Source organism: Rattus rattus, chromosome 4, assembly GCF_011064425.1.
Source record: "Rattus rattus isolate New Zealand chromosome 4, Rrattus_CSIRO_v1, whole genome shotgun sequence".
Lineage (NCBI taxonomy): Eukaryota > Metazoa > Chordata > Mammalia > Rodentia > Muridae > Rattus > Rattus rattus.
The window spans coordinates 60,091,147-60,115,176 of NC_046157.1; the positions used below are offsets into that span (position 1 = coordinate 60,091,147).

Sequence of the window (24,030 nt, forward strand, 5' to 3'; positions counted from 1 at the left end):
TTCGCCATTTCTATCCCTGCAGTTCTTTCAGAGAGAAAGAATTATGGGTTAGAGTTTTTACTGTGGGATAGCAACACTATCACTTTCTTGAAGCCCTGTATTTCTGCTGGAGGTGGGCTTACAAGTTCCTTTTTCCCACTGTAGGGCATTTCATCTAGGGTCCCTCCCTTTGAGTCTTAAGGGTCTCTCACCTGCCAGGTCTCTGGTACATTCTGGAAGGTCCCCCCACCTCCTTCCTCTGTGGTCACTTGTTTCCATTCTTTCTGATGTCTCTTGGGGATTCAATTCTTCTCCCCACCCAATACCAGATCATGTTCCCCTCTTCCCCCTTCCATTCCCTTTCTGTCCCAGGTCCCTCCCTCAATCCCCTCTTGTGGTTGCTTTCTTCTCACTCCCAAATGGGACTGAGGAGTCCTCATTTGGGCTCTTCAGTTTGTTTAACTTTTTGAGTTCTGTGGACTGTGCCTTGGGTGTCTTGTACTATTTTTTGGGGGGAGGAGGATGACTAATATACACTTATTAGTGAGTTCATACCATGCACGTCCTTTGGGGTCTGAGCTCCCTCAGTCAGGATGATATTTTCTAGTTCCATCCATTTGCCTGCAAAACTCAGGATGTCCTCATTCTAAATAGCTGAGTAGTATTTCATTTTGTAAACGAATCAAATTTTCTGTATCCATTCTTCTGTCATGGGACATGTGGGTTGTTTCTAGCTTCTAGTTATCACACATAAGGTCACAATGAACACAGTGTAGCATGTGCCCTAGTAGCATGGTGGAGCATGTTTTGGGTATATGCCCAAGAGTGATATTGCTGGATCTTCAGGTACAGCTATTTCCAATATCCTGAGGAACCTCCAAATTGATTTCCAGAGTAGTTGTACCAGTTTGCATTCCCACAAGGAATGGAGGAGTGTTCTTCTTCCTCCATATCCTAGCCAACATTTACTGTCACCAAATGCTTAAATCTTTGCGATTGTGATTGGTGGAAGGTCGAATATCTGGGTTGTTTTGTTCTGCATTTTTCTGATTGCTAAGGATTTGAACATTTCTTTAGGTATTTCTTAGCCTGTTGTTGTAAAAATATAAAAATAAAAAAGTATGGTTGTCTTTTACCCCACTATGTCCGCACCATAGAAACACAGCCCAGCCGCACACTTTCCTACACTCAAACCCTCACATAAAAGAACACAAACACAATAATCTTAGATCCAATTGGTAAGATATAATTGCCCACTTAAACCTACAAAGCCCAGTACCATCCATCCCTTGAGAACATTAATAACAACCTGTAAATACACAGAGCAGAATCTTAACATCACCTGCCACAGCTTCTCTCCTCTCCCCCTCCTGTCTCTTCCTCTCGTCTCCTACTCTTCCTTCAAACTCTCCCCCGCCCATCCTTCCTTTTCCTCCAATGACAGGCCTCCTTCTATCCTGTTCCTGCCCCTCACCTGTACTTCACAAATTCAATGGGGAAAAGGTTCTGGTGAAGTCACCTGATTCCTGAGTACAAGACGGGGCAGCTGTCCTTGGGGCAGTGGAATTAGCATCAAAATTCAGATAACTCCAGGGCAAACCACAACATTTCCCCATTTTTGTCCAGTTAAAAAGCCTTTTCACTTACATATAAATTGAGTACAATTATTACCATTCTACAATTTATAAAGCATATGATATACTCAACACCCAGTCCATCACTGTATCAGTTAAATAGAACATTTAGTTATTCATTCCAGCTTAAGAAAGGCTTAAAATCTATATTATATCTTGGCTAGCTTGTGTTCTATCTGATAACTATCCAATAAAATATGTATATTCAGCCTGATAGGCTATGAGACTATAATCAGACTTTCTCTGGGGTCTGTCTCTTTTGTCCCTGGGTTGTTTCAGTTCTCCTGGGTGGCCTGCTGTTCTGACTGTAGCATAACTCCTGTGGTCCCTTCCAGTTGGAGGGTCTTCAGGAGAGGCAGAGAAGCTTCTCATCTGTTGTTGCCCTGGCTGCACTAGATTTTCTGGAAGCCTTCAGACTGTTGGGTCTTTAGAAGCGCAATCAAGCTGTTGTCCTATGTGAAGCTGTTTTTCAAGGGGGCCTGTGGGCTCTGGTTTTGTTTCCCTGTGTACAGTCGAACTCCTGGGAGGCTTTCAGTTTTTTTTTTTTTCAGTTGCCCTGCATGCCACAGAGCCCGAGGGTGGTCTTCAGACTGTTGTGTCAGATGCCCTGAGTGCACCACACCTCCTGGGATACCTCAGGTTGTGGTATCAAATGCTCTGAGTGCAGCAGATCTCCTGGTATACATCAGCACATGGGGTCTCCTGGGAGCAGACTAACTTGGAGTCTGTCCCAGTAGAAATGCCATGTTAATAACTTTAACTCAAGAAATTAAAATTTTGCTGAAGGTCTAACAATAAATACAAACTCATATATATTTATGCCAAAATGACAAGTAAGTAGAGGAACATAATTTTATGCTAAAAACTGTTCTTTAAAATTTATTCCAGAAATTAAGAGGTGAATAATAATACATGCTTATGCCTTAAGTCAGTTATAATAACATATTAGGGTAGAGGAACGTAAAATTTAACATCCTGCAAAAATATTTAAAAAGCAAAAGTAGTTCAGAATTTCAATTATAAGCTGTGAATATTCTTCTTTGATCTTATACTAAGCATTCAAAATTTACAGTCTGAAGTATAAGTAATACATCTTGTCTACCTAACAAACGATTTATTGATTTATTCATTACAAATGAGTCTTTTACCCATGTCTCATTCTGTAGAATAATATTTGAGTTATTTAAAAATGCTGGTTCACTACCCAAAGATTATACATGGACTGACCCTGGGCTCCAACCTCATAGGTAGCAATGAATAGCCTAGTAAGAGCACCAGTGGAAGGGGAAGCCTTTGGTCCTGCCAAGACTGAACACCTAGTGAATGTGATTGTTGTGGGGAGGGTGGTAATGGGGGGAGGATGGGGAGGGGAAGCCAATATAGAAGGGGAGGGGGAGGGGTTAGGGTAATGTTGGCCCAGAAACTGGGAAGGGGAATAACAATCGAAATGTAAATAAGAAATACTCAAGTTAATAAAGATTTTAAAAAAGAATATTTTTATAGAAAAAAATATAAAAAAATGCTGGTTCACAATATTATGTAGATTTCACAAATACCATTATTCTTAAATTTAAATATCTCTAAAAAGCCACTCACTAGCAGTGTTATCTGTAAACTTTTGTACTCTGTGGTAGGTATTTTAGTTTATGTGCACTCTGTAAGTCACACCTAGAGAGATAGGTACACACATTGGTAGAAATACTGTGTTATGATATGATATGTGTTTGATATGAGAGATAATATTTGCCACCATGATTGGAATAAAACACCTTCATTCACCTGATTACTAGAATAGGCTCAATAGGCAAATTACTGATACGGCATCTGCCTTGTATAATTTCATTCAGTAATTTTTTTGACATTGAAGAAAGCTACAAACACATTTCCCTATGGTTCTGGCATAGTATACAAAGGATAACTTTTACTTTTTGCTTTTGAGGAAAGATGATTGCCATGGAAACGTCCATGATATAATTAAATTCTCTAGACTTTATCAAGGTAAAAACTTAAACTTTCTGTTGTGCAAGTTTCTGTATAGATCTCTTCTTTCTTGCAGTTATGAAGAACCACTCCAGTCCTGTGTGTGTGTTTAGCAGAGTAGTTATTTATACTCATGATGAAATTGACATTAAGCAGACTACCTACTAGTATCAAATCATATATTTTAATTATTTTGAAAATATTATCTAGATTAAAAATATACAGCCCATATTATGAAGTGATCTCAACTTGTACTTTAGTAGTCCCTATGTCACGCTACTAAATAGAGTTCACCCCACACTGGAAACCTGGCAATAGCTTGACATGTCACAGACTATACAAAACTCACTGATAATAAAATTTAGTTACTACTAGTAACTTAAAGAAGCCCATTTTCCTGGTACTAAATGATAAAAGAAATATATCAGTGTAACAGTTGTTAGAATATTCAGCTGACTTCTAAAATGTGTGACTTTCTAAAACTTGTGTGTGTGTGTGTGTGTGTTTGTGTGTGTCCGTGTGTGTGTGTGACACAAACTGTCATATAGAAATTAACTCATATCGTTGAGGTCATATCATGATAAGTCAGATACGAAAGACTAGCTCAGCAGAAGACACTAGAACAGCCCTTATAATTTGAGAATACACATTTTCCAAATCATCGTATAGTTTAAATATTAATGGTCCCTTTTCATCATGGGAGAGTAGATGTATGGTGTGTGAAATGGCCTCCTTTAAGAAGTTCAAACTTAATGGCCTGCACTTGCCCTTTCATTATAGGTTTTTGATAAATCAGAAGATTTCCCTTACCAAAAGTTCATCTTTTTCATATTTAATTCAGGGCACATTTGTAAGTGGTAACGAGTCTCCCCAGACACTTTGCTATGACCTCAGGATACAAAGTTTGTGCACTGTTCATTTTTGTCAGTTACAGACCTCAGCTTGGGTTGCCCTGTGCAGTGACACTCCACTCCTGAGTATTTCTCATCTTCTGCCAGAAGCTGCATTTGTAGAAAAACTCACTGTGGTTTTCTGTAGTCAAATGTAGCAATTTAAAGAAGATTTAATTCATCAGAGAAGCAGATTGAATCTAAAAATATTCAATATATTTAAATACTTCCTGGAAAATATTGCTCTAGTGGAACATATATTTTTAATGTTTAATTTCATTTGCAAGTAAGCAGTGTTTTTAAAAATGGCCGTTTGATGTTTATTAATATTCAGAGGTATTTTCTTTACTTCAGATTTTCAACATATTCAATGGTCATAGTAAACATTTCTATACAAAGTGGTTGGCATTACTAGTCATTTCAGAAGAAAATATTTATGCACTCATTTTTATCTGAAGCTCACTCTATCTGTGTAAAAAGATAACTCTACAGTTAAGGACAGTTGCTTCAAATTCATTTCCCAGCACCCATAATATGACTCATAAGAATTTGATGCACCTGCCTGGCTTCTTCTGGTACCTGTGCACAAGGGTACGCATACAAACAAGCATAGAGCTGCACACATGAGGTGCATTTACATACAATGAAGTACATACCTATACGAACATTAATAATGTAACACCAAAACTTATCCCCATCCAATTTAGCAGTTCTAGTGGATTAACATCAGTTAGTCTTAATGCTTTAGAGAATGAAAGAATAAAATCAATGGTTTATAGTTTATTTTAACCTCATTAATTTATGAATAGAAAGATAATTTGATGCCATGCTTTAGTGGAAAGACAGAGGAGATACAAGAGAAATACATATGACTCTGGCCTATAAACAAATGAGCTAAATGAGTACTGATTCACCTACTGCATGTTCCTTTCATCACCCAGTCAGTTTATTATGGCTCTCCTTCTGCACCATTTTTAAGAGGGTGTAACTGCCATTAGAAGCTGAGCAACGTGAGGATTCATCAGTGCCCTGAATAAGAAGATCTTACAACACCATTGAGTTCTGGAATCACAAACTAATAAATTATCTTTAAGTCACTTTAAAGTAGTTAGTTGGCTTCAACACATTGAAAGACCCTTCTGCTCCAAGTAAGGTTATCCTTAATTTTCTAATTGGAAAACACACCACAATCATTTTATAGTGATAATGTTTTGGGGGGCTGAATTTTGATAATATTAAACAATATACCTACCTATAGGAGAAAAACACTAGAAAAATATTTTTCAAATTGCAAAACATCTCCTTCCTCCACATAATTACTCTCTCTCTGTCTCTCTCCTTTCTCTCTCTCTCTCTCTCTCTCTCTCTCTCTCTCTCTCACACACTCACAAACACACACACACACACACCACAAACACACACACACACCACAAACACACACACACACACATACACACACACAAACACACACACACACACACACACCCAATCACTAAATCATCCAGCAAGAAGACACAGTTTTATGATATAATCATTTAAATCTAATTTTGCTGGTTCTGGGTTTGCATAAGCAGATATATTCAGAGGCAATTCAAACATCATTAAAATATTCTATCATTACTACCAAATAAAAATGCCTTGATTAATTGACTGATGCACAGACTTTTAAATATTCACTAGTATTTTTTAAGAGACAACAGAAGTTGAACATGCATACACAGTTTATCTAAGGAAAACAGCTAATTCCCCCATTCTGCCACTAGCAGTGTCCCCTTCAGTACTATCATTAGTTACACAAGATGTGGAACTGTCTGGGACATGGACCGGGAGGGTGATAAAATCTGGAGTATAAAAATTAAATAATTAATTAAAAAATTAATGTATACATGGAGAGATATTATTTTAAGACTAAAATATATTTATTTTATATGCGTGTGTTTTTGCTTATCATTAATTAATTATTTGTTACATCCCAGATTTGCCCCACTCCCTGTCACCTCTCCTACAGTTATTCCCCCCTCTCCCCTCATCCCACTTCCATTGACTTCTGAGAGGGTACCTCTCCTCAGCCCTCTTCCCCAGGACATCAAATCTTTATATGAGCAAACACATCTTATCCCTGTGAGGACAGTCTTCTGATACATATGTGTCAGGGGCCTCAGAACAGCCCTTGTGAGCCTTATGGTTGGTGGCTTAGTCTCTGAGAGCGCCAGGATCTGGGTTAGTTGATATCGTTGGGCTTCCTATGGCGTTGCCCATGGGCTTCTCTCCTGTCTCCCTTCATACCTAATCCTGCCCCCCCATTTTCCCTCCCTTTCTCTTCTCCCACCCAGGCCCCTCCCTTCCTCTGACTCCTGTGAATATTTTATCCCCAATTCTAAGTGGGATTGAATCATTATGACCTGGGCCTCCTTTCTTATTTTTTTCCGTTTTCTATTGGATAGTTTATGTATTTACATTTCAAATACAATTCCCTTTCCTGGTTCCCCTCTCTCCCATGCTCCCTCCCCCTGCTTCTCTGACGATTCTTTCCCTCCCACCCATCCACTCTCACCTCAAAACCCTGGCATTCCCCTACACTGGGGAATCGAGCCTTGACAGGACCAAGGGGTTCTCCTTTGGTCCTTCCTTCTTGTTTAACTTCTTAGAATATGAGGGATGTCTCATTGGTGTTCTGTACGTTTTGGCTAATATCCACTTGTCAATGAGTACATACTATGTATGTCCAAGCAAAATCATAAGATCTGTGTTACCTTACTCAGGATGATATTTTCTAGTTCCATCCATATGTCTGCAAAATTCTTGATGTCCTTGTTTTTAATAGCTGAATAGTATTCCGTTGTGAAAAGGAACCACATTTACTATATCAGTTCTTCAGTTGCAGGACTTCTGGGTTGCTGCCAGTTTCTGGCTATGATAAATAAAGCAGCTGTAAACATAGTGGAGCGCCTGCCTTTATGGTATGGTGGAAACTCTTTTGGGTATATGCCCAGAAGCAGTATATCTGGGTCTTTAGGTAGCACTCTTCCCAATTTTCTAAGGAACAGCCAGATTGATTTCTGGAATGGTTGTACCAGTGTCTAATTCCACCAATTATGGAGGAGTTGCATGTACTGTTACTTGAGTTTTTGATGTTAGCTCTTCTGATTGGTATAAAGTAGAATCTAAGGGTCATTTTGCTTTGAATTTCACTGATGACTAAGGATCTGGAACATTTCTTTAAGTGCTTCTCAGCCATTTGAGACTCCTCTGTGAGAATTCTCTGTTTAGCTGTGTACACCATTTTTAAATTGGGTTATTTTTTTTATCGATTTCTTGAGTTCTTGATATGTATTGGATATTAGCCCTTCCATTGGATGCAGAGTAACTGAAGAGTAACAAATCTATATTTGTCACCTTGCACAAAGCCCTAGTCCAAGTAGATCAAGGACCTCAACATAAAACTAGATACAGTGAATCTAATAGGAGAGAAAGTGGAGAATAGGAATAAATTGTCACAGGAGAAAATTTCCTGAACAGGACACTAATAGTTCAGGCTCTAAGATCAACGATTCATAAATAAGACTGAAAAGCTTCTGTATTGCAAAGAAGGCTGCCGATAAGACAGTATGGTAACTTACAGATTGGGAATAGATCTTCAATAACCCTGCATTCTAATATCTAAAATTTATGAATGTTTTATGTGCATTTAATTTTGTATGCTATTTTCATGTCTAGTAGCCATGTGAATCTAACTATTTGGGAATCACTAAAGGTAAATTTAAGAATGGTTCTAAGGCACCACAAAGGTGGTGAGAAGAGAAAACAAGTAATCTCCAAGCCTCACACGTATACCTGCTGAGACAGTTCTATAGTCCCATATGATGGAAAAACACACCTCATTAAAAAATCTATTGTCTGACAAATGAAAACCACCACATAATATCCTTATTGGGTGGGACTTCCTGCAGAAGGAGTGGGACATAAACCCACCCTCCAAACCTTCATCCCCCAAATTTTCCTGGCTATATGATGCAAAAGTATAAAGATGAATTGGAGGTTGAGGGGATGGTCAACGAATGACTGGCCTAACTTGAGACCCATCCCATGTGAGAGAGCCAACCCCTGACAATATTAATGATATTCTGCTATGCTTGCAAATAGGAGCCAAGCATAACTGTATCCTGTCAGGCTTCATATGGAAACAGATGCACAGATACAGACGCAATGCCAAGCATCAGTCACAGCTGAGGACATCGTATGGAATTACTGGGGAGAGAAATAGGCAAGAAGGAGTCAAGGTCACCACAAGAATAATTACAGTTTCAACTAACTTGGGCACACAGAGGCTCACAAAGACTGAACCACCAACTAAAACACATGCAGGAGCTGGACTTAGCTCCCCTATACATTTGAAGTAGATGTCCAGCTTGGTCTTCACATGTGTGTCTTAACACTTGGAGCAGGGCTTATCTCTGACTCTGCTGCCTGCCATTGGACCTCTTTCCATTAACTGGACTGGTTCATTTGACCTCAGTGGGAAAGGATATGCTTGGTCCTGCTAAAAGTCGATGTCCCAGGGCAGTGTGGTCCCCAAGAGGGCCTTCCTCTTCTCTGAGGCGACAAAAAGTGGGTAATGTGAGGAGGGGTTTGTAAGGATGAAACTGGGAGGAGAGGTGAGAATTGGGGGTTGCAATTGGAATGTAAAGTGAATAAATAAATGAATAAAATAAATATACAAACTGAAAAAAGAAAGAATTCAATAAGATTCATTTGTCACACATAGTGGATACTATCATATTATGTATCATTAATTTTTAGAACTCTATTGATATATACTTATCAATTTTATCATTCAAACGCAAGAGTATATTTTGTGCAACAAAACAAGATAGACATGAAAGTTTTATGTATACATATATTACATAGTATATTATTTAGATTCAAAAACAAAATTGTATTAATGTCTACTCTATGAAAGAAAGCACATGACTATTACTGATTCTTGGTAGAAAACCCATGGAACAGCTAGTAAGACTTAGAGAAGAACCGACTACTATTATTTTCCTAAGTGGACATTATATCAAACCGATTTTGATAGTCATTTTTTACTCAGAGATTAATGGCTCTCTCATCCTTTATCAGAGAATCTTTTGTTTTCAACTGTTAATGCAGAAATACACAAGTAGTTGAAGTACAGAACATAAGAGACTGTAGAGTTCTTAACTCTAATTAGGATATCTACATTACTCCTTCCTCCTAGGTTCAGAAAACATCACAGAAGAAGCAGAATGATTGTGAAAGAAGCAGGCATGTGGAGAATGGGCAGAATGATTGCCTTGTAACGGAGTCACTGCACTTATGCATTATTTACCACATCAGTGGTTGCCTATACAGAACTCAGCAACATCAGATAAGCTAACACCGTGGTGATTGGTTATTTTAATACCCATCTCTCACCAATAAATAGGTCATTCTGAAATTAAAAACCAAAAGTAGTACAGGAAACCGGATATTAAGTAGATTGAAGATTTATAAGCAATTGAGGCATTCTTTAAAGATGCAGCCCTTAATTCCATATCCATCAATGAATCACAATTGATATGGAAGCGAGAAAAAATCAGGTAAGGCTTGACGAGTAAGTTATACTTTTTATTTTAACCTGGCAGTAGCAATAATATTTAAATCTATGTCTTATCTAACATCTGTAAGCATAGTTTAAGCAACTGAAATATTATCAATAAGTAATACAAATATTCCCTTTGGTCTAGGAATGCCAAAGTAAGAAGTGGAGAAAATACAAGTAAAATTTTAACATAAATCGTGACTTCCGAACAGCATTCTGCAGCAATTACCACTCATCACCCATTACTGACTTCTCATCCATCATTAGAAAAACTTCTCCTGCAGCAAATGGGAACAAATACTGAAACCAGCTGGAAAATATATAGAGCACGAAACACTTTTGGATACAGTACTAGAAAAGATGTTTCCATCAAATCCTTCCTTTCAGAGTACAAGGAAATTTGTAGAAGCATACACAGGAAGATGGTCAGACCCAAAAGGAATGGAAGACACTGTAGAAAGGAGGCCTTGCAGACAACAGAACTCATGACCACATGAACTCACAGAGACTTTAGCAGCATGCACAGGCCCTGCACAGTTCTAAATCAAATGGAGTTGCAGCACTGAGAGGGAGAGATGAATATCATTCCTCATCCCTAATGCAGAAGCTATCTCCAATTGACAACCACTCTCAAATAAAGGTTTCTCTCACAGAGTCTCATGGGGCATACAAAATGTACTTTGGGATAGTCCCCATCAAAGGCAGTAGATGACAAATTAACTCAGTGGTATTTTTTGAGGCTTATTTGTTTAATCATAATGCTTTGTCTGGGCATAATTTTAAATATATATATATATATATATATATATATATATATATATATAGTGTGTGTCTTTAGGCCAATTCTGATTTATATTTGATGAAATTTCTGTATGGGTGAATGTGTATGTCTCTGTATCTATATATGTTTCTTGTGCCTTTTCTTAATCTCATTTTTTATTGTTCATTTTTTGTTTTTTTCCTACTCAGGTTTATTAATATTTATTTTATCTTATATTTATTATTATTATTGTATTAATTTTCATGTCTGTTTTCAAGTGAGTGAGAAGGGTATGGATTTCGGTAGCTGAGGAGGATCCAGTGAAAGTGGGGGAAGGGCAAGCCTATACAGAATGCATTGTACAAATAAATATAGTTTTAAAAGTAAAACATATATAGACTATGTTAGAAAGTAGTACCTCTTGGGGTTCTAAATATTCAAAGTAAAGATAGCCAAAATATTTTTAAAGAAGACATATAGAAGATGAGTTGACCTAGTACTAATGAGGTTGTCTTTAGTTTGAGTCTCCTGCTCTATCATTTCTAGCCATTCAGAATTTCTAAGAACTCTCTCTCTCTGATAAAGACAGTGTGAATCCTGATACATTTTTTCCTATTGTCCAGTTTAGGTAAATTATGTAAATGACACTTCAAAGCAGATCAGACTCATCAACTGAACTGCATAATTTATTATTCTGTCACATAGGAAGATGCCAGCCAGCTGGAGGTCTTTAGTGTAAGGACATAGTTTCTCTCCTTAAACTAGACAGTTCAGCATGTCTATCAGTAATCACTGTGGAGATATAAAGGCCATGATACTTAATTCATGATACACACAAGGATGAGAGAACTGATAGGCCTATAATAGCTTCAAGACATTTCAGAGCCATAAATAGTTTCTGCACTTTGATCCCTAAACATTCAACTATACAAGTATAAATATCAAGAGATAAATCTCAGCAGGATCATGTAGCAAAAATGAGAACAGAATTAAGTTAGATTTATTCAATAGTAAATTCAGTGAAACATAATTCTGGCCTATATATTTGGGCTCAAGAAATTGTTTCTCCCTCCTTAATAAAATGTAACATATAAAATAAAGTAAAAAAAATATTTTATGTTTTATGACATACTTAATTCCACCAGAATCCTCTATGTGATAATTGGTTTGGTGCTCTCAGTTGAACCTGGTAGGCTCTTCATCAGGTGCACAACAAAAGACAATAATTTTCACTCCTTAACAATCTATCAGTAGTCAGGAGTTCATCTGGGGATGGGAAGGTCCCTGTGCCTCACCCTAATCTACTGGCAGTTTATAAACCAAATCTTGTATAAAACCATTGTAGGCAGTTATAGCTTTTGTGGTGTAAGAAAGGCAATCGTACCTCCAAGTCCCTAAAATAGCATTTCACAAAACCACCATACCTTCTGACTCGTGGTCTTTATCCAGCTTCAACAATTCAAATTAAAAAGAGAAAAGACTATGGGTCATGAAAATATTTGATTAAGTACCTGAAAATTCAATGGCCCAATTAATTTGATATAAACTATGTTTGTCCTATGGATAATTTTTGATTGTTAGTAAGGATTGTACTTGTTTAGTAGAGTAAAGGCTGTAGAGTTTCCTTCAACAATCATGACTTTACTATGACTTTGTCCTTAACTATGTTTTCAGCATGAGGCAATGAATCCATTGTTGAATAGGTTTTAAGTTTAAGCCCAATTAGAGTTCTGTTCATTACTGTCAGGATAAATGTGCCCTTACTTAACTTTTTGGGTTCTCTTTTTGGTTTATACTGGTCATAGGAATCATACCTGAACTGGACTGTTGGTTTCCTCCCTCTTTGGATGTTTCTGTGGTGCCTTCTCTACCACTAAAGGTAGTTTTCAGCAAAGGGGCATTTAGATCAATTCTAGTTTAGGATCTGAGGCTCTGTTTCTGAAGTATTTGATGTGTTTCATGGTTTTGTGTCAACTGAACAGAAGCTAGTTCTATCAGAATAAAGGAAACACCCAACTGAGAAAATACCTTCATAAGATCTTCCTGAATGGCATTTTCTTGATTAGTGATTGATAAGAGAGATTGCAACACATTTTAGAAGACACCATCCCAAGTATGGAGGTCTTGTGTTTATAAGAAAGCAGGTTGAACAAGCTGTGGGGAGAAAGCCAGTAAGCAGCAATCCTCCTTGGACTTTGTTTCAGCTCTTGCCTACAGTTTCCTGGCTTGCTTGAATTCTTATCCTGACTTTTTGTTGGTGAACAGTGTTATGAATACATAAGTCAAGTAAATCCTTTTCTCCTCAGTTGCTTTTTGGTCATGACATTTCAAAGCAACAAGCAAAACTAAGACATATGGTATATACAATTTTCTATTTTACTGTCCAAATATAACAGAGTCAGTAACTTCTATGAGCTAAGAATATCTGGAGATTTCTCACCACAAGCAAATAAGCAAGTAATTGTAGCAGAGAATACTAGCTGGTGATCCTATAACTCCACTGTATTGTTCTTCTGTCTACCTGGAAACGGCAATCAACTTCATAACTTAAGAAATGAATCTTTTTTTCTAAAGTAGAATATCACCATCCAAACAGCTATGTTATGTTAAAGATTATAACAAAATTATTATTAACATAATGACTGGCCTTAGCGGAATATCTAATTTTGCTTATTGAACATAGCAATAAAATGTCTCAAAATAGCTTATTATTACTCCACCAAAAATCAGTACTTTGCTCTTTTCAGCATTAAAGATTCTTCTTGCTGCAGATGGTAATTAACCCATCCACTCACAACTGGCCGATGTGGAAAAAGTAAAATTCATTGTAGTGTGGAGGTCCAGCCTCAGTGTGAGGATGGCCCTCCGAAAGGAGGGAATGAGAATGGTGCTGATTCAGTAACGATTTGGAGTCAGTACTAGATGCAAGCTGATAGCTCAGGTACTCTCTCTGTTCCCTGATGATTCTCAGTATTTTTTTTATTTTTTTAACTTCAGCTCAGCTTACTAGTTCAGTAGTTTAATAGCTTAATAAACAAGTAGAGCCTGAACAGACTTTTATTTACTAAAGCTACATTATCAAGGCTTTGATCATTGTTAATAATTATCAAGAATCCTTAGATTTACATAAACTCTATGATTCCCTAATCAATAGTCCCAGTCCCTGTTTCCTTAGAGCAGAACCAAGCACAAAGACAAAGAACAAAGACCTATTTACTTATAGGTTTACACAGCCTGTTCTTTAAGTGTAGCTGGGCACAACTCTTCCAGTGTCCTGGTAGAGAAGACAGCAATATTTATTAACTGCTTCCATGTAAGAATAGAATAAAGACAAACAGCTAAATTAAAATGATTCCTTAAAAGATTTTGAATTTATATAAGTAAAATGGTTAGCTCTCTCTAATATCTCTTCATGAATTGTTATCTCCAATTCTTCAATCAGCTAGAAAAACAGAATTTTAACTTGTTGTGTGCTTCTATATCATCAATGCTATTTATTCCTAAATTATATATAAATTCTCATTTTTTTCTATCCATACCCTTTCATCCTGAGATCACTCTAACTCTCTATTTCGAAGTGTCCAAGTTAATCACGGCTAATCAATGCAGCAGCCATTGAACAGGTTACATGTGCTTCCTTGTGATTCCAAATTCAAGGCCATGTCTGGCAATGCACTATTCTTACGAAGGACCATGTAGGCTTTTATGGTCCTGGTGCTTACGTTGTCTACATCCTCTTCCCAAAGGCCAAGCAAAGCAGGAGGCCTGTTTTTAATCCTACACAGCCCCATGAACATCTCTTTTCCTTATTCCTTAAAACTGCATCTGTTTCATTTACTCTGGCACGATTAAATCTGAGTAACAGGGTAAGTATATTCCCCAGGAAGAAAGATTAACATAGAGTAGTAAAGACAGCAGATCAACTTTGGGGCAATAGCAACCATCAGCATGTGAGGGGGCCATAGGATCAATGACCTGACGATGCTCCAACGGCAGGAACTGTGTCACACCTCCCCTTGCGCAGCCATGCCAGACCTGGTGTTGTAATATTTAGCTCTAACTGGAATTTCTTTTCCAAACTTCACCCTACCAATCCCCACACCTCATGGCACATGGATCTATGTAGGAAGGAGGTAGCAAGATTCTATGAGCCAGATACAGTAGATGACTCCAAGAAAACTGATTTCTACACAGAAGAGGGCTGGTACATATATGTTCTCACCAAAAATGTGGCTATATGTCCCAGATCTTTACAGTGTCAAGCTAGATGACATCCCAGAACTGAAATATAGAAGTTATTCTGCTTAAAGCCTCACTCTTAACCAAGAAGTTATTTATAACTGACAGCTTCTGGGAGAAGGAAAATCAGTTTTCTTCAACCAAGTGACACTGGATATGTGTATCAACCACTGGCCAGTACAGACTCCTGCTCATAAGCAGTTGATCAACACAAAATGTACTCCACTGTGTTCTTTTGTTGTATTTCTTTTTACTGATGATTAGCGACAATTTGACCATTCCAAATGATAAACCCAAAAGCAGAAGTGATAAAAAAAAAATTGAGTTTTTAAAGCTTCATTTTAAAGTTTGCTTCACAATGATATTTTATACCATGGATGCTTCTGTCATGTATAAACTCTTGAATATATATGTTGAATATTCAAATGGATGGTTTGTTAGGGCCACATCATCCTGCTCCCCACATACCAACCTAAATCTTAGTATTTCACCGATTTCCAACAAGTGTCTGTTATCCATAATTGACTGCAGACTTTTTATGACAGTTTATTTTAGCAACATAGCTCACAGAATGTCATGCCGTACCTAACACTTTTAGTAAGAGAGACAAACGCAGCACCAAGGCTAACATGCATTTGCTGGTGAGATCTTTTTGGTAAATAGAATCAGAATATTTCCAAAATAATTTTAATCACTTAGCAACCATTCAATTGTTTTTTTTTCATAATGAAAACTTAATAATATCTCTAGACACTAAGCTTCCCTAGTTGATTCTATTCTCTGTATGTTGAAACATGCAATGTTTAGAAGTTGCTCTTTGTGTCCTGATGGGCACAGACAATTGAGAGCCTTGTGCTGCATCTCTTTCTGAGTCTTATGCAAATCGCCTCTTTCATTTCTCATTTTAATTCATATCATTTTCCTTTCATAAACATGTCTGTGGGTATTTTGTATTCCACTAAACTTTGATAGCAATAAATTTAGAGATGGTTTTGAGAACCTCCTGAACTTACAAGTTTATGTTATAAACAAAGAATGCCCTTGTAGGATGTTGGAAGAGTGTTTGTCCTGACAGCCTGTCAGGAGGCAAATTCAGTTTTACCTGACCTCAGTTATTGTACGAAATTATTCACAGAAATTGTACAATGAAGCAAAAAACAACTTCTTCAAAGTGCAAATTGATGCCAAAATGCAAATTTTCTTAAATGGCTATATCGTGTGTACTAAATAAAATGTATTTTATAATACATTGAGGTCCTCTTAAGTAAATAGAGCTGTTAAGCTAATAAAACATTGGCACAATAAAATAATCTATTTAGCAGGTTTTTAGTGGTTTTGCTAAATTGCCCTGACAAATTTGCAATCACAGGGCCTGGAATTTTAAAAAACTTAATGATTTGAATCATCATAAGGGAAACTTAAATTTTTATGTTCTTATTAAATACAAACTCTCCAAATGTGACATTTTGTGGGAACTGTTTCTGCCTGAGGTCCAAGTCTCTGTGAACTACATTGGGAAATGGAGAATTGGTCTTTTTTAATGCCAGGATCACAATTTTGCCATTTTGATATTTAATTATTAATTTTATTTTTAGTAAGTTGTAAATTTCATATCACAGATTTCAAAGCATTAGTGCTTTTTGTGGTCCTTTTTTTACATATTAATGCTATTTATCTTGCACAATTATAGTACAAGTTAACAAATGTCAAGTAATGTATTTGCCAATTAAAGACTTTTCTATGGTTTCTGTCAAAGTCCTGAATTCAAGAAATAAGCAATATTAAACAGTCTTCTTTTGGTTTCTTATAAAAGTAGTGTGATATGTATGAAAACATGGACACATTTTGTATTTTCTTTGCATAACATAATAAACTGTCTCCCTATTTCAGTTACGCTTCTCTCGATTGTGGAGCCGTCAGTGTTGTTCATTCATAGGAATCAAGTTACCTACATGAGATTAAAATTCTCTACAAATCAATGCCTCTAGTTCATTTCAAATGACAGGAAGTGGTAGAAAGGATATGAAAAAGTGTCTCCTATGAGAAGAAAATGAATCAAACCCTGCCAGCTGCCCTTTAGAAATAAAAATGTTGGGTGAGTGGTGCATTCGTTAAGGTTATTTTCTAGATTACAAAAGTGGATGAGCTGGGTGAAAGAATCTTGAACAAAATCCCATGGCAGAAGATGTCAGAGGCTCTTACTCGGAACTTACTTATTAAACTAAATGAACATGAATTTAAGATAAACTGATGTCTTATCAGAGATGTGTACAGGGTGAAATGCTTGAGAATTTACATGTGTTTATATACTCTCTTTTTTCCTTATCAGGGATTATGTCGGTCAAAAAAACCACAAAAGAAACAAACAAGGAAACAAACAAACAAACACATTAACCAAAGGTGACAAGAATGGCTTATTTTGATACAATGGGACATGGCATGTGGAATACCTAAGTGGTAGTTTGCCTCAAGATGATGTTACTCTAAGATTTAGTGAACTAATAATTTATCATTACAATCTTATCCACTAATAATTTCCAAATATACATATGCACACTGACTGTGAAGCATGCTTTGATTAAGCACAGGAGCAGGAGGAGGATGAAAAAGGTCTACATAATTTCTTAGAAATGTAAAGAAACAATCTTTAGTAAAGAATCATTACTAAACATTCTTCAGTACAGAAACTGAAAGATTATATATTATAATAAAAAAGTAAACTTAACATTTTAAAGACTGCTGAAGCTTAAATACAATAACATGTTTTCCATACCAAAAATAATTATTTCTGACATACTATTTAACTAAGGTCATATCATTAATGTAGAATGCAGGAATTGAAACTATTTTAAGAAATGTTTTTGGCAAAGGCTAATCTCACTTTTAGTGATAGAGTATATATATGTATTTTATATACATATTATATATGTGTATATATATATAATTTGCTTAATCAAGGAAATAGAATAAAAGTTATGGATATAAGGTGTATGAGAAAATAAAATGGGATTAAAAAGCAAACAAACAAAAGCCTGAAGCTTTGGACAGAGCCAAAGTTTCAGCATCGAAGGAAATGGCACCATCCATCCTTTCAGGAGTAAAGGATAAGAGATTGATTCTAATGTTCAGTCAAGCACTTATAATAGTAGCATGAGATTAAGAAATCCATTCCTAATAATGGTAGAAACTTAAGCTTTGGTGGAAAATCATTTATGAACCATTGGTAGGATGTAAACCAACGGCAAATTATTCATAAGCATATTGCTTGTGCTCCCAACAACTTAATAGAGTTCTTTTCCTCAGATGAAAATCATGAGTAGTTAAGATGTTTGTCCAGTTTTGGTCATTCTATGATAAAATTACCCAAGTCTTAGGGCCTGAGATGGTAGAACTAGTGACTTACAGATTTCAACACCAAGGATGAGGGGTTTCTTGTTCCAGGTTTTTTAAACCGAGGACTCGTGTTCATTCTGAGATGGGAAAATTCTTGCTCTGGACTTGACATTTGGCAGCTCTTATAATCCTCTGCTTCCAAGAGCAGTGCATATCATCAACAGGTGACAACAGACAAGTCTACTAGTGTAACAAATCATGTAAAGGTTTCAAAATGGGATTAACCTTTCCTAGAGTGGATACTCTGATTAATAGTTCTAAGGTCTAGGATGCTGAAACTCATGGTATCCTTTTAAGACTTGGCAGATCCCTAAACTTCTTCCAGTAATTTAGGCTCACATGTTCTCTGTTCTTATATGACAATGCTTTACTATCCTTTTAACCAATTTTCTTCTTAATCTGTCACCTTCCCTCTTCTAGGACTGTCCCTTCTAACACAGCACCCCCATAGTGGCTGACACTGACACCTTCATGGTCATTACTGTCTGACTTTCACTTTCTACATCCTCTTTTCATTCTACCAGATCAACCTCCTCTACTCATGATAAAGTTTTAGAAAGGCAATAATACACCCCAAATAAAGTAAAACATCTAGCAGTAGACCTCATGTTGCAAAATCAACTGGCTTAGTGGAAAGCTCTTGAATGAGGGCTAGTTAAGCTACAGAAATGACATAAAGGATGTGTGTGGCAAGGCCCTTTCACTGATCTTAACAAGGCATATCTTACAAATGAAGGGCCAGCCTTCTACTAGACCGCTGTCCAGAAGGTGAGTTTTAATACAGTAATGTGTAGAGGAAGCTCATTTCCACAAGAACTTTTAGGCCCTCTTATCAATTGTTGATTGTAAGCGTCTACTTTCCTGAATTAATCTATTTAAACAATGTGTAGAAAATGAATATGAATATGAATATAGATTCTATTCCAAAACAGGTCTCTAATAAATAGAGTTTTCTTTAGTAATCTTTAAATCATTACATTTTTTCTGAGTTACCACTATTGACTTTAAGAAAATAATGGCTCTTTGTAATGGATAAGACTTTGTGGTTACAGACAAAATGATTATGATTTGAGAGCATGGCAATATTAGTGGCTGTGTCAATTATTTCACAGTTATATATTACTCTGATGCTAAAATGCAAAGTGTATAATGTTGGCATTTCATAGCAGTAGTTGACAATTATCCCACTAAAACCTATCCATGAAGCTCATTTGTAACATTTCTCTATGTAATATATTAAATTTTCTATTATATTTGACAGCACAATATTTGTAATAAGATGTTTTAGAAAGGAAGGTTTATGTTTTATAAGAGGACGTGTATAATAGTTTCTGCCAAGATATTAGGTAGTATACTTGGTCTATTAGGGCATGCTTATAACAGTACCTACTGAGGTAGTAGGCAATAAAACAACAGTAGTTTGTTTTTTAATCGATGAGCAAACTTACTCTGGCATCCAAGAATTTAAACCTACAAGAACAAAACTCCTGTCATTGCAGAAGATACAGCTGTACAAAGAGACACAAGTCCTTAGAACTTGTAAGGTTAGTCGCATGAACTTTGTGTTATAATTCTTAGCAGTGCATTTGACTGCTTGAGCTCTGTGCTGGTAGTAAATTTTATTCATGTTGACAACAAAAGTAATTGATTTGAACATTAAAACAGGCATCGTTGGGAAAGGCTTAACAGGCTCCTTTTGCCCTACTTTTGTACTCCCTGCATTTCTTTTTAAATAAATAAATGGGGAAAGGCAAGTACAAGCCCAGTAGTTTAAAAATGAAATATTGGGAAGGACATTGTTAGAGTTTTATGTAGCAGTAAATATTAATAAAAGAATCTGTATCAACCCATGCCTATTGCCAACACCAATGGGGTCACATGGCATTGTGGGGTATTTTCATCTCAGTTCACAAAGCATCTCACCTGCTAAGCTCTCCATCTCCATCCCACACTGTTGCCAGCGACTGTCTAAGCCCAGGAGCAGCCTCCCTCTGGCAACTCTCTTATTGCAGACTGTGCTCACATTCCTAGCACCTGCACTCCCGTGGTTATAGTCAAAACTCTCAGTTACCCTTCAAAATCAAAACTCAATAGGCTTGTAATTTAGCAATCAGATTTATATCTTAAATTCTCAATCCAGAAAATGCCTACATAATAAACTCACAATCAATAGATAATGGTATGAACTGCCCACCTAGATAAGACAAATGTTCTATAAAAATCCATCCCTTAAGAAATATTCATAATTACCTGTGGCACTTCAAGGCCACATGGATCTGGGTTGTCCTTCTTTGCCTCTATCTTGGTTCTTCCCTTTCTTTTCCTCTTCTACATCTTACAAAAACTCTGCCCCTTCCTTACTTTTTCACTACCCAATCTAAGGCCTTGTCTTATCTTGTGCCAGCCCTCATCTGCATAAAGACAACAGTCTACACTTCATGCTTTCTGTCTAATTAAGAGAGTAACTTTTCTCTCAAATGTAAGCTGAGCACAGCTATTACCATTTTGTAATCTACAAAATATCAAATACACCTAACACTGAGCCCATCATTTATGTCAGTTAAATAGTACATTCTGTTACCTATTTTAGCCTAAGACTTAAAATGTGTGTATTATGTCTTGGCTAACTTGTATACTATCTGAAAATTATCTTATTAAATATGTAATTTCAATATTAAATAGCCTGGATTGACTATGAAACTATAAGTAGTCTTCAACCCCATTAGAAATCTGAGAAATACCAATACTATTTGAAAATACAGGAAGCACAACAGGACATCCCAAACTGAGACAAGTTGAAGAGATAACTGTTTACAGGTACAGTCCCCTGTTACCAGCATATAAGCCCATTAGTCTCCAGCCTTCTGGCCCAGTATCATCTGACAGAGCTTTTAACATAGAATTTTGAAGGACTGATTATTCTGACTTGACAGAATTTTGTAGTGTGTCTTTTTCTGGACAGTATTTGTCTGTATACAAACTAGGCAATTTCTGTCCAGGGGCTACCTAGCCACAGTGTGTTACCTCACCTGCAGGTAGAGATGCTCAATTTCTTCTTTGAATCCATAAAGGGGGAGCTGCTAGGAGCAGATATGTCTCAACAAAAATAAATAACATTAAATGTCACATTTTGTGAATCTGATGTTTTTGAAAACCATCTAACTATGTAAGTAATCCATAATTACTCTTAGTTATCTCTAATAAATTATCTTGAAAATACTTGAATAGTAAATTCAGAGCCATGAATTTGCTATCTGACCCTTAACTCACATGTGCAATCATCTCAGCTCAGTAATATAATCAGCCCAGTCCTATAATCTCAGCAGTTATAGGACTGGGTCTAAGCCTTGTATTCTTTCTTTCTCTCTTTCTTTCTTTCTCTTTCTTTCTTTCTTTCTTTCTTTCTTTCTTTCTTTCTTTCTTTCTTTCTTTCTTTCTTTCTCTCTTTCTTTCTCTCTTTCTTTCTTCCTTCCTTCCTTTCCTTCTCTCTTTCTTTCTTTCTCTCTCTCTTTCTTTCTTTCTTTCTTTCTTTCTTTCTTTCTTTCTTTCTTTCTTTCTTTCTTTCTTTTTTCTTTTGCAGTTTTTGTGGTTTTATTTGAACACAAAACAGGCACATAAGCCAACTACTCATTCTCTTCGCTGTGTAGCCTGGCGTTGGGATTGGTGACTCTGATGGCCAGCTGTGCTGCTCTTTCTACTATGGCTTTTCGGTTCTTAAAGGACACATTGTGAGCAATCTCAGCACAGTAAGATTTGTTGCACATCAGCTGCACTTCCAGCTCCTTGACATTGTGGACCAGAAACTTGCGGAAGCCGCTAAGCAACATGTGCTTGATTTTCTTGTTACTCCCATTAACCAATGTTGGGCATCAGGATCTTGAATCTTCTCCGCACCCAGTTGTCTATGCCTCTGGGTTTCCGCCAGTTTCGCTTAATTTTCGCATATCCGTCTGACTGGTGCCTGATGAACTTCTTGGTCCTCGTTTTGATGATCTTGGGCTTCACCAGAGGCCGAAGGGCAGCCATGATGCCACAAAACAGATGGCAGCCACCTCCCAGACAGCACCGAGTAAGCTAAGTCTTGTATTCTTAAATGTGTTGCATAAGCACAATGTCTATATTAGAGTAGCAACATTAATTTCAATTTTATAGCAATAAAAACTTGTAGCAACACAAACTTTAAATTAGTATCAACTAAATTATGTACCAATGTAAGAGATTATAACTTCAACTTAGTAACAAATATAAGAATTTCTACCGAATAAAATTATGGCTGCACAGAAAATTCTCACTAATTCCTACCTGTCAACTATGACCATGTCCTTTTTTTTTACATTATTTTATTTATATATGTCTTTATTCTATACATAGTTAAGGAGGAAATATACTTGTTAGCCAACAAATATTTTAAATTTTATTTTTCTTGGATATTTTATGTATTTACATTTCAAATGATATCCCCCTCCCCCCCCATATTCCCTACCCCCTCTCCTTGTTTCTATGAGGGTGCTCATACTCCCACCCACCAACTCCCACCTCAACTCCATGGCATTCCCCTACACTGGGGGACAGAGCCTTTACAAGACAAAGGGCTTTCCTCCAATGATGCCATCATCTGCGAAATATGCACCTAGAGTCATACATCCTTCTGTGTGTACTCATTTGTTGGTGGTTTAGTTCGTGGACGCTCTGGTGGTGTCTAGTTGTTTTATACCTTCCTATGGTGTTACAAACCCCTTCAGATCCTTCAGTCTTTTCTCTCACTCCTCCATTCGGGTCCCCTTGTTCAGACCAATAGTTAGCTGCTAGCATCATCATCTGGATAAGCAGGGCTCTGGCAGAGCCTCTCAGGAGATACCCATATCTGGCTCCTGTCAGCAAGCACTTGGCATAAGAAATAGTGACTGGATTTGATGGATGTGTGATGAATCCCAAGGTGGGGCAGTCTCTAGATGACGTTTTCTTCGGTCCCTGATCCACTCTTTATCCCTGTATTTCCTCCCGTGAGTATTTTGCTCTCCCTTCTAAGAAGGTATCAAGCATCTGTATTTTGGTTTTTCTTTTCTTGAGCTTCATAGGATCTATTAGTTTTTTCTTAGGTATACCAAGGTCTTGGGCTTATACCCACTTACCAGTGAGTGCACACCATGTGTGTTATTTTGTGACCAGGTTACCTAACTCAGGATGATATTTTTAGTTCCATCCATTTACCCAAGAATTTCATGAAGTCGCTGTTTTAATGGAGCAGATTGTATCCAGTGTGGCCAGATTAAATAAGTCATCCCTTGCTTTAAAAAATGTAAGTCAATAATTAGCAAAAATACTTCCTTGTAGAGACTAGAAATGCTCATATTTGTTTAGGACACCATGGCATCCAATAGGGAGAATAGATATTAATGAGACAGTAGGTAATTATTTGTCATTTTTAATACTCTATATTTTATGAACATATTCATACAGACTTTTGGCATGTGCATACTAATATATGGCTAAAATTATGGAAATCCATATAACAAATATAAGCCTGTAGCTTTAGTGATTTTAATAATG

General features: G+C 36.8%; 1 pseudogene; it reads right to left on the minus strand.

Moving 5' to 3' along the window:
- Positions 1–22,058: 22,058 nt before the first annotated feature.
- LOC116897998 lies at positions 22,059–22,506 on the minus strand (annotated as a pseudogene).
- Between the last annotated feature and the right edge of the window lie 1,524 nt (positions 22,507–24,030).